Here is a 12,588-nt window from a genome sequence, read left to right on the forward strand (position 1 = left end):
CAGCTGGTAAAGTGGCTGGGATTTCTGGGAGTTGGAGTCCAAAACACCTGGAGGCCCAAAGGTTGGGAACCACTGCTATAGCCTGACAAAATAGAGAAGGCTTTTTCTTGCTGTTGGAAGGAGAGAAAAGACTGTTCCAAATTCCAATAACCAAGTAGGCAGTCTCCCTTATTCCCATGAAAGGCACTTGGAGAGGTGGTGGAAAAGCAAAAAGGTTGTATTCAGGGGATTCTTTGGAATACTGGTCCACAAAAGTGAAATACTCAGGTTCCATGTTGTCCATCAGTTGGATGCATTCCATAAGCTTGGCACAGTCTCCCTTGACTTGGCCAGGAGTCAGTACTGTACTTGAAGAATTACACAATCCCCAATCTGATGCAACATGGGGAAATGTAGCACTTCCCTTCCTTATGACTTCAAGGTAACCCTTCTTTATTTATTTATTTTATTTATTATTTATTTGCTTTATTTCTATACCGCATTTTTCAGCCCAAACAGGCGACTTCTTCATATTGATTGTTCTCCCTGGGGAATCATTTTCAAAATATATTCTGGGAGCTTGTTCTAGGGAAGGAATGGAGTCTAGGGGCAACATTTGCTCCTTTCCAAACGTAAAAACATGGCCAATTTTATATTAATCACTTTTCTGGAGAAGGTGTTATGGGAGTAATTTCCACCAGACTCTTCTCTAGCCTAAAATGTTCCCCACAAACGCCCAAAATTGTCTTCTGTGCTCTTTAGGTAAAGGGTAAAGGTTTTCCCCTGACAATAAGTCCAATCATGTCCAACTCGGGGGGGGGGGGGGTGGTGGTGCTCATCTCCATTTCTAAGCTGAAGAGCCGGTGTTGTCCATAGACACCTCCAAGGTCAGGTGGCCAGCATGACTGCATGAGCCAACAATGTGATGTGACGGCAAAAAAAGCCAATGGGATTTTGGCCTGCATCAATAGGAGCCTAGTGTCTAGATCTAGGGAAGTCATGCTACCCCTCTATTCTGCTTTGGTTAGACCACACCTGGAATATTGTGTCCAATTCTGAGCACCACAATTCAAGAGAGATTGACAAGCTGGAATGTGTCCAGAGGAGGACAACTAAAATGATCAAGGGTCTGGAAAACAAGCCCTATGAGGAACAGCTTAAGGAGCTGGGCATGTTTAGCCTGAAGAAGAGAAGGATGAGAGGAGATAAGATAGCCATGTATAAATATGTGAGAGGAAGCCACAGGGAGGAGGGAGAAAGCTTGTTTACTGCTTCCATGGAGATTAGGACAAGGAACAATGGCTTCAAACTACAAGAAAGGAGATTCCATCTGAACATGAGGAAGAACTTCCTGACTGTGAGAGCCATTCAGCAGTGGAACTCTCTGCCCCGGAGTGTGATGGAGGCTCCTTCATTGGAAGCTTTGAAACAGAGGCTGGATGGCCATTTGTCAGGGGTGATTTGAATGCAATATTCCTGCTTCTTGGCAGGGGGTTGGACTAGATGGCCCATGAAGTCTCTTCCAACTCTTTGATTCTATGATTCTATGAGTGCCGTTACCTTCCCACCAGAGCTGTACCTACTGATCTCACATTTGCATGTTTTTGAACTGCTAGGTTGGCAGAAGTTGGTTCCAACCCCACTTTGGATTTGAACCTGCGACTTTTTGGTCATCAAGTTCAGCAGCTCAGCGCTTTAACCCACTGCATTATTGGTGGGGGCTCCCTCTGTGCTCTTTATAGGGCACCAAAGGTCATTTTGAGTACTAAAACCAGTATCGTGGGTAATTTGAGGTTCACCCACAGTCTGTCCTTTTCTCATTCCTCTTGGCTCTCATGTATTGAGCTTGTTATCTACCAGCACAGTGTAGAGCAGTACATAGAATCATAATTGGAAGAGACCTCATGGGCCATCTAGTCCAACCCCCTGCCAAGAAGCAGGAAAATTGCATTCAAAGCACCCCCAACAGATGGCCATCCAGCCTCTGTTTAAAAGCCTCCAAAGAATTGGTGGTCTTTGGTCTTCCATTTTAAGTCCTAGACTCCCTGGCTGTTGCCCATGCCAACTGGATCATTTGGATGTTGGGGAGCAAAACAATTGAAGGGACAAAGATTGAGAAATATTTTCCTAGAAAATCCTCTCTGTGTGTGTTGGCCCTGCTTGAAGGATGGTGACATTTTTCCAGATGACAGCTTTTCTTCTAGGAAAATGGAACGGAAATTCTTGAGCCTTTTGAGGAACAGAAGGATTCAACAACTTTTACTTCCAATACCACATCCAACTTAGTATCTGAAGACTGCAGACTTCAGTGTAGCCTCAAGGCTGGGACTGCCTGATAAGCTTTTTCAAAGACAAAGGTGGTTTGAAAGCAAGGTTGCTGTTCATAAGGATCTGCCTTTTTCAGGATGGCTCTGTAAAAGAAATCTAGCTTTGGATGAAATCCAGGATTTTTGTGTACATGAACTCACTGTTTCCACAGGCACACAACCTACGAGGGGTATTTTTTAAGTAAGGTCCGTTTGAACATAAGTACACAACGAAAGTTTATTTCAAAAAAGTAAACTTATTTTCAGAAAGTACATCCTTCACTCTATTTTTCGACATAGTTGCCAAGTTTGTTCAAACACTTATCATACCTCTGAACCAATTTTAAAATACCCTCTTCACGAATCCTCGCTTCAACTGAAGGCACCAAATAGTCTGTAATCAAAGAAGGGCGACCGGAACAGTCCTCATCATGGACGTTGTCATGGCCATCTTTGAATTGTTGTACCCACTTACGCACTTTGCTTTCACTCATAACAGTATCACCGTACACTTCACAAATCTGTTGATGAATTTCTGCAGCAGGCAGGTTCCTTGCTGACAAAAACCGTATCACTGAGTGAACCTCACATGCGGAGGGTGAGTTGATAATCTTAAACATTTTTAGAGCACAGAACAGAACCGTACAGATTAGCTACAGAGCAGAAACTGAGCACAGTTGTTCCCGAGGCATGCCGGTACACGACACACACGCTCGTTGCGGTATGCGCACAAACTACTAGTGTCTACAACAAAACGGACCTTACTTAAAAAATACCCCTCGTATTATTTGAGCCTGCTGCAGATTCAAATCTACACAACACACCAGCCATCCTCTTCTTCCTTTGAGGTGGTGGAATTCCTTCGCAAAGTCAAAGCAGGCAGCTGGTGTGGCTTGCAACCATCTCTGGAACTGCCCCATGCCATTTTTAATAGGGTCTCATTTTGAAGTCTCAGAAGTTTCATTTTGCATTCACTGTTGTTAATCTGAATCCCTAGTAAAAGTGGCATAGGGCAGCCATGAAGGTGACAGGAGAAAGCCATTCTTCAGGATCCCGCACCTCTCAGGAGCCTACCAGCTGCCTTCTGGCATTTCCTGGCATGATTACTGGAGGCAAGAAAGCCTGAAGAATGCATTCCTCTTAGCTAGGACTTATGGATGCCATTTTTAATAGGGACTTGTGCATGCTTGTTTTTAGTACCAGCATGGGTGGAACTCCTGAAACCAATCCAACTTAGATACCAGTTGTTGACTGTATTATTTTTGTTGCTTGCCAGAGACATGATGGTCCTATGAGACATTTTTAAGAGCTCTAGACAACAACAGCTCTGCTCAGTTCTTGCAAACTCAGGGCCATGGCTTCCTTGCCTGAGATAATACATTTGTAATGTCTTCTCAAGACATGAATCATTTGAAAAGCAGTAATGTTTGGTAAGGTAGAAAGCAAAAAGACAAGACCGAATTCCAGGTAGATGGACTCAATCAAGGAAGCCATGACTGGATGGCCATCTGTTAAAGGTGCTTTGAATGTGCTTTTTCTGCATGGCAGAAGGGGGCTGGACTTGATGGCCCCTGGAGGTTGCTATCATCATCATCATCATCATCATCACGACTACTACTACTCCTAATACTACTACTAAAAGGCTCACTGGCCATCTTTTGAAGGTGCTTTGAGTATGTTTTCTCTACATGACAGAAGGAGGTTGGACTGGATGGCCCCTGGGGTTGCTCCTATTATTATTATTATTATTATTATTATTATTATTATTATTATTTGAAACACAAGATCAGTACACAGCAAACAAGGTCACTATGCTAGCTGTTGTATTGGATCACATGTCAGACACTTCCAAAGTGTTTAGGACTCTGTGATGTGTCGACAAATAATGTGTGCAGATCCCAGTGGTGTGGCCTTTTGCAGCTGGCAGGTGACAATTTTGTCAGCGCTGATTGTGTTTAAGTGCAGGCCAAGGTCTTTAGGCACTGCACCCAGTGTGCCGATCACCACTGGGACCACCTTTACTGGCTTGTGCCAGAGTCTTTGCATTGTTGTTGTTGTTGTTACAAAGTTTGCCCAAGCCTGAGATATTTAAATCATATATCATATATCAACATTTCTTGGGACTCCATGAGAAACTTCCTTCAAAAAGTGCTCAGTGGCTGAAAAAGTTTGAGTTTACAAGACATGAGTAGGACTCTTGAAGATGGAGTAACATGGAAGTATCTCATAGAATCATAAGAGTTGGAAGAGCACAAGGGCCATCCAGTCCAAGCCCACCATGTCATGCAGAAACACACAATAAAAGCATCCCCAAGAGATGGCCATCCAATCTCTGCTTAAAGACTTCCAGAGAAGGAGATGCTGCCACACACCCAGGCAGCACATTCCACTGCTAAACAGCTCTTACCATCACTCTTTCTAATGTTTAAATGGAATTCCCCCCCTCCATGGAATTTGAATCCATCCTTTTGTTGTGTTCTAGCCTCCAAAGCAGAAGAAAAGAAGCTTTCTTCCTCCTCAATGTGGCATCCTTTCAAAAATTTTAATGTGGTTGTCATCTTGCCCCTCAGCCTTCTTTTCTCAAAGTTAAACATGCCCAGTTCTCTTGGCCATTCCTCACCATTCTTATTTGATGTCAACTAACATCAACAACAATGTTTGTTTTTTTCCGACTGGTCTCCACTTTGGCAAGAGTTTCCAAAAACGAGTGACACAGTTACGTTGACTTCTACTGAAAGTCAAAGTTTTGGTGTTTAAAGCAGGAGTTCTAATTCACTGAGCTGTGACCCTGTCTGGAAGGACATATTTTGGCTTCTGGTAAATGATTAATCAGAGACAACTTCGTGATAGTTGTATACACTGCTTAAAACACACACACACACACACTCGCTTAAGCTATGTGCTAGTAAAAGCATTCAATATGGCTTTGAACAGCTTTCGCCTTGAATGTGTCTGTTTCTAATGGCAAGTGTTATAGCTAATTCCAAGACTGGGAGTGGAAAGCAAAGCAGTTGGACAGTGAGGTTGATAATGAACTTAAAGCATTTCTGAATATGGACGAATATATCTCATGGAAGCAAAAAGGAAGGTCTCAGTCTCATGGATTGCATAGGCCCTTGCTTTGATCCAGTACCATTCTCAATCACAACCTTTATGCATAACAAATTTGCTTTGTTTACATAAATGGATTTTAGGAAAAAGTCCTAAATTGGGTAAAAAGGTGCAAAACATTGCAACAATGCCTTCTAGACTGCACTGGAGAAACAATTTGTTTTATCCTTGATCGGCACACAAAGAGCTCTGGAGTGAGATTAGGTGATCCAATGGCTTGCTCACCGTACGCGTTAGAAGGTTTTCTTATAAATGTGACTTTTCAGCTTACTGGGACATAAACTATTGCTGAGATTAGCTGTCCTAGTTGGGGGTTTTGAAAGTTGCCCTCTAAAATGTGGCAGTAATCCATTACACAATAGATTAAACCCTTGTGCTGGCAGGACTGCTGACCGAAAGGTCGGCGGTTCGAATCTGGGGAGCAGGGTGAGCTCCCATCTGTCAGCTCCAGCTTTCCATGTGGGGACATGAGAGAAGCCTCCTATAGGATGGTAAAACATCCGAGTGTCCCCGGGGCAACGTCCTTGCAGATGGCCAATTTTCTCACACCAGAAGTGACTTGCAGTTTCTCAATTCACACTTGACATTTTAAAAAACCCTCTGGTCAGGCTACGATTGCCAGGCAGAAAAGGTAAGACATTGGAAGGAATAGCAATCCCTATTGTACCCAAGCAACTGGCATTGAGAGGTACCTGAATGTCGCATTTAACTATCACATTTAGCACTCAGACAGAATAAACATGTTCGGCATGATGGAAAACTCCTAGAGAAATTAGCTCAGCTTGGCCAAGTCTCCTCCTTTTTTTGCTAGTTATCTTGATATAATGATTAAGCCAGATTTGTGGGTTCCTGGCTGTTGACTAGGCAAAACATAACCTTAAAGGCCCTTTTAAACTATCCCTTTTTTGCATTTTCTATACTTAGTTTAGTTTCCGGCAACAGGACGTTCCTCCCTTGTTCCCAAGTGACTGATTAACTGCATCTTAAACTCAGAGGACTTAGTTATTTCTTGGTTTATGTTCTGATGACAAAAGAATTGCATTCTTACTCATATTCACATAAATGCATTGCGTCTTTCATGAGAGGGGCCAGAATGGAAGAAAATATATTGAGATCCCACCCTGCCTAAAGTCCTTTAAAATTTGGATTAAAGCCCGGAACGGATTCACCATAATACTGACACAATTTCATCAGCTCCCATTATTATCAGAAATGGTTCAGCTGTGGATCTCTGCATTGGTGTCAAGTTGGGCAGGATGACTCTTGATATCCTTTTGAATGCTATATATTATACATGCCTTCAAGTCACTTGTCAGCTTCTGACAACTCCATGAATTTGATAGATAGTTTTAGCAATTCCTTTTTCTGAAACATAGCATACAGCAATGGTTCTCAACCAGGGGTCCCCAGATGTTTTTGGCCTACAACTCCCAGAAATCCCAGCCAGTTTACCAGCTGTTAGGATTTCTGGGAATTGAAGGCCAAAAACATCTGGGGACCCCTGGTTGAGAACCACTGGCCTACAGCACTTGGTATAAGTTGGCAGTCTCCCATTTCAGTACTGACCAGGGCTGACAGGTATGATGCCTTTAGAGCAGTGATTCCCAATCTGTGGTCTGTGTACCACCAGTCATCTGCAAGAATGAAAATATGGTCCACGGCCCCAAAATTACTACACCGTTAACTCAAAACGACGCAGCAACGAGGGCAACTAGTTACGCAAAACCCTCTTATAGTGCCAAATCAATGGGGATGTCGGGAGGTGAGAGGCTGACTACTCACGAAAGATTATTACTACCACATCTTACTTAGGTGATCCCTCATAGTCCGAGGATGATGGTCCTCCAAGTGTAGTATCCTGGAGGTGGGTCCGTAGGTGACTGTGGAGCCCTATTCTTGATCTGCATCTTCTCCCACAGTGAGGGCATTGGTTTCCAGGTGGAAGGTGGTTCCGGTCGGGGTTGGCTTGATGCACCTTCCTCTTGGCACCTTTCTCTCTTTCGCCCTCCATTCGTGCCTCTTCAAATTCTGCAGCACTGCTGGTCACAGCTGACCTCCAACTAGAGTGCTCAAGGGCCAGGGCTTCCCAGTTCTCAGTGTCTATGCCAGAGTTTTTAAGGCTGGCTTTGAGCCCATCTTTAAATCTCTTTTCCTGTCCTCCAACATTCCATCTTCCGTTCTTGAGTTCGGAATAGAGCAACTGCTTTGGGAGATGGTGCCCAGGCACCCGGACAAGATGGTCAGTCTAGTGGAGTTGATAGCGGAGGACCATCGCTTCAATGCTGGTGGTCTTTGCTTCTTCCAGCACACTGACGTTTGTCCACTTGTCTTCCCAAGAGATTTGCAGGATTTTTCGGAGGCAGCACTGATGGAATCGTTCCAGGAGTTGCATGTGATGTCTGTAGACTGTCCACGTCTCGCAGGCGTAAAGCAGGGTTGGGAGGACAATAGCTTTATGAACAAGCACCTTGGTATCCCTACGGATGTCCTGGTCCTCAAACACTCTCTGCTTCATTCAGAAAAATGCTACACTCACAGAGCTCAGGCAGTGTTGAATTTTAGTGTCAATGTTGACTTTTGTGGAGAGGTGGCTGCCAAGGTAGCAAAAATGGTCAACATTTTCTAATGTTACACCATTAAGCTGTATTTCTGGCATTGGCACATCAGCTCTAGATTATTAAATATGGTTTTCTGCGGGTGAGCAGATGGTGATTACTAGATGGCATATTTTCTGTATCCGAAACTAGAGCTGATGTGGTCTGTCCAATGCAATTTTCTGAATCAGCACCCCCAAATAACCAAACCAAATCCTAAGTTGACCAAAAACTGATTTGCAACCCTTTCGGTACTGATGTTGGAGAGTGGTCTCTGGTCAAAGTGGTCCCTGGTCAAAAAAAAAGTTGGGAACTACTGCTTTAGAAGATTTAGACCCTCAATTTCTTTTATTATATGGAATAAATATAATTTAAAAATCTCCATTTGAACATGGGTAGATTTTTCTTGCCATTAGCAATTGCAGCCTATACTGAAGTCACTTTCAAATTTAAGGAGCAGGGCTTGGTTTTGTGTTCAAAGTGCTCCGATACAAAGTCTCAGAACTCAAAGTTTTTGGCATCAGTTTGAGAACACTTCAATCATTTATTTCAAAATGCTTAAATCTACCATCCTCACAGGAACAGCGGGTTGGATCATAGATAGTATTTGCAAAGGATCTTTGCATTCCAGGGAATTAAGTAAATGCAGTGCAACGTGATCCTTACTCATACTGCCTGTTATTCCATAACCAATATGTTTCTCAACATGGAATCTTTCCAGTCAAACCTTCTGGTATTTCCCGCTTGTTGAGGCAAGACTGTATGTTTTCCTGCTACCTTCATGTTAGGGGGGAGACAGGGTGGGGGTAGTTCTCTGATAGTCAAAAATGTATTGGCATAGAATCACAGAATCATAGTTGGAAGAGACCTCATGGGCCATCCAGTTCAACCCCATTCTTCCAAGAAGCAGGAATATTGCATTCAAAGCACCCCTGACAGGTGGCCATCCAGCCTCTGTTTAAAAGCTTCCAAAGAAGGAGCCTCCACCACACTCCGGGGCAGAGAGTTCCACTGATGAACAGCTCTCACAGTCAGGAAGTTCTTCCCTAACATCTAGATGAGTTTGTCCATAGATGTTTCCAGAGGTGTCTCATGTTTTTCACATTCACATTACAAGGTTAAACCTTTGTGCCACTGGACTACTGACCGATAGGTCAGTGGTTCGAATTCGGGGAGAGCTGGGTGAGCTCCCATCTGTCAGTTCCAGCTTCTCATGTGGGGACATGAAAGAAGCCTCCTACAGGATAGTAAAACATCCAGGCGTCTCCTGAGCAATGTCCTTGCAGATGGCCAATTCTCGCACACCAGAAGTGACTTGCAGTTTCTCAAGTCGCTCCTGACATGAAAAAAAAATTCTATTCAGATGGAAAATATGAAGTTCTTCAAATGAAATGGAGTGACAACTCCCATAAGCCCCAAGCAACAAGGGTAATAGCAAAGAAGTGATGATATTTGCAGTCTAAGAATATCATTGGCCCACATGATCCCCATCTGTTTTTAATATATGTCTAGTGTCTATCAGAAATGCAAAAATGGATCCTTTTTAGAAAATGACACCAAAAACTGAATTTGGCAGCTCTAATTCTGCATGTTGCCATATAAGAGCGAGGCTGGAATTGTACATTCACTGTAGGTTTTTCTATTTACAAACATCCTCTTCTCCAGCTATGACTCATGGGAGCAATGCTTGGACTCTTCCTGTATTTTGATGATTTGCAATGGCTCAGAAATGACTAAGGATGAGATTTACTGCCTGGAACATAAAAAGTACTTGCAGAAACAGCTGAAATGTATTACATGGTTCAGTGGATGAATGTTAGTTTGGTCGCCCTCTTGCTAAACATTTCTGGGACAGTATGGCATTTTCCTTCACTGACGGTGGAAGGGGACTTTCTGTTCTATGTTTTGAAATCCCCAAGCCCATAAAATGTCTGAAGTCTTTCACAATTGAACCAAGAGGTAGAAAATTATGAGGAGGGGGCATTCTCTATCCATCAAGGCCCATCGCCATCATAGCAAGTACAAATAATATAAATCATAGAATCATAGAATCAAAGAGTTGGAAGAAACCTCATGGGCCATCCACTCCAACCCCCTGCCAAGAAGCAGGAATATTGCATTCAAATCATCCCTGACAGATGGCCATCCAGCCTCTGTTTAAGCGCTTCCAAACAAGGAGCCTCCACCACACTCCGGGGCAGAGAGTTCCACTGCTGAACGGCTCTCACAGTCAGGAAGTTCTTCCTCGTGTTCAGATAGAATCTCCTCTCATGTAGTTTGAAGCCATTGACATTCCAGCTTGTCAATATCTCTCTTGAATTGTGGTGCCCAGAATCGGACACAATATTCCAGGTGTGGTCTAACCAAAGCAGAATAGAGGGGTAGCATTACTTCCTTAGATCTAGACACTATGCTCCTCTTGATGCAGGCCAAAATCCCATTGGCTTTTTTTGCCGCCACATCACATTGTTGGCTCATGTTTAACTTGTTGTCCACAAGGACTCCAAGATCTTTTTCACACGTACTGCTCTCGATCCAGGCATTGGCCCCCATTCTGTATCTTTGCATTTCGTTTTTCCTGCCAAAGTGGAGTATCTTGCATTTGTCACTATTGAACTTTATTTTGTTCTCTGCAGTCCCTCTCAAAATTGTGACAAATGATGATTATCACTTCCTGTTGCCATTTTGAGAGAGACTAAGGAAGAAAATGGAAATATTTGAGAGTAGAATGGTGAGCTGCAGTGTCTATGGGCATAACTGGGGTATTTTGTGTGTGAGGGCAAAAAGGCAGCAGTACCAATCTTTACAGTTGCTGCTACAAAGCCCCTCCTTGTCTCTACAGATACAAAAAGCTTATCATGCATACTCAGGATCATGGCTTCACCCATCTGAAACACGGTCTTCCTCTTTTCTTGTTGCCTTCTGGCTTACCAAACAGGATCGTCTCCTCTGGTGAACCATATCTTCTCATGAAAGGGCCAAAAGCTGCAGTTTAGTTATCTTAGCTTCTAGAAGTGAGATCCTCACTTTGGCAACGCTCTTGAAGGACTGACATATTGTCCTTTGCCTCGGGCTGTAAATTTGTCTTGGGCTGGTCCTATTGGCTGACAAGCTGGGCCATAACTTACTAAAAGTGTAACCACAGTTCAGAACTAAGCAGTTTGATATTACTTTAACTACCATGAATCAAGTTGTAGAACACTAGGATTTGTAGTCCATTTTGGCAGCAGAGATCTCTAACACAGATTGCTAAACACTGTATCTCATGGAACTACAAATTCTAGAGTTCTGTAGCATTTAGGCATGGCAGTTAAAGTGGTGTCAAACTCTTATAATTCTGCTATGCAGCTACAGCCTCAAAAGTTACTGGGTTGTACTGTTTTCTTTCCCTGGCTTTCTGGGGTTAGCAGAGAAGCAGGGGCAGCTCGTCCATTACGCGAAGTAAGCGGTCGCAGAACACTTTTTTTGCCAGGGGCGCAGAGGCACCTCTGTAAATGCCCCTCAACTGCCAATTGAGGAGCGCCCCCTCAGCTCATAACAGCCCTAGCAGTCCGGGGGGAGCCTCGGCTTTCTTGCCTCGCTGCCAGATGATCCTCTTCCCAAAGGGGCCGGGCCCTTGAGCCTCACCTAGCCCCTCTCGTTCCTGCTCCACCCGGCCACCGGGTGCACGGGCAGAGCCGGCACTCAATCGTTCTCCGCGTTCAATCCCTTCCCCATGACCGGCTCCCTTTCCCGATCCCCCCGCGATCCACCCGCCTCCTCTCCTCTCCCCAATCCGCGGGTGGGCCAAGGGGCAGAGCCGCTGCGCCTGACCCGCTTTGGGTCCGGAGGCGTGTCTGAAGACCCCAGCGTGTGCACCAAAAGTGACCTCTTCTCCTGACCTTCTCTTCAGCCATTGGGACCAAGAGAGAGAGAGAGAGAGAGAGAGAGAGCCACTCTGGCTGGAGGTATCTCCCACCTCCACTCCCTCCTTTGTTTTTGCGCCTACCTTCAGGAAAGGTGAGCATCTCCACTCCTATCTCTGCAGAGAAGATAAATTGCATTGCTATACTCGGAGCAGATTAGGAGTGCACTTACATGTAGAATTAATGCAGTTTGACACCACTTCAAAGGCCATAGTTCAATGCTATGGCTTTTAGCCTTCTCCTTCTCCTTCTCCAAACTGCAAATTCTGGGATTCCAAAACACTGAGCCATGGCAGTTAAAGTGGTGTCAAACTGCATTAATTGTACAATGTAGATGTGCCCTTAGTCCAATATTCCAATCACTATACCACTCTGACTCTCCTGAAAGGCAGGAGTCTGCTGCATGCTGCCGACTCAAAACAGCTCACATTCCCGAAAGGGCAGGGCTTTCTTTTGTGGAGGTTTCGGCATGCCCCAAATTGCAGGAGAGAACAGCTGCGGCTTGACTTGCCCTTGGCTATATTGTTCTGCTTGTACAGAGTGGCTTTCACAGCAGCAGCTGCTGCTCTCAGGGGCTTTGTGTTGCCGCTTGGAATTGACACAATCGACATGTGCAATACATACAAGAGGCACCGAGCAGTCGCCTGGAAAAAGAACAAAAAGAAGACATGCAAGGAAACCTACAATGAAAAG

Source organism: Anolis sagrei, chromosome 4 (assembly GCF_037176765.1).
Source record: "Anolis sagrei isolate rAnoSag1 chromosome 4, rAnoSag1.mat, whole genome shotgun sequence".
Classification (NCBI taxonomy): domain Eukaryota; kingdom Metazoa; phylum Chordata; class Lepidosauria; order Squamata; family Dactyloidae; genus Anolis; species Anolis sagrei.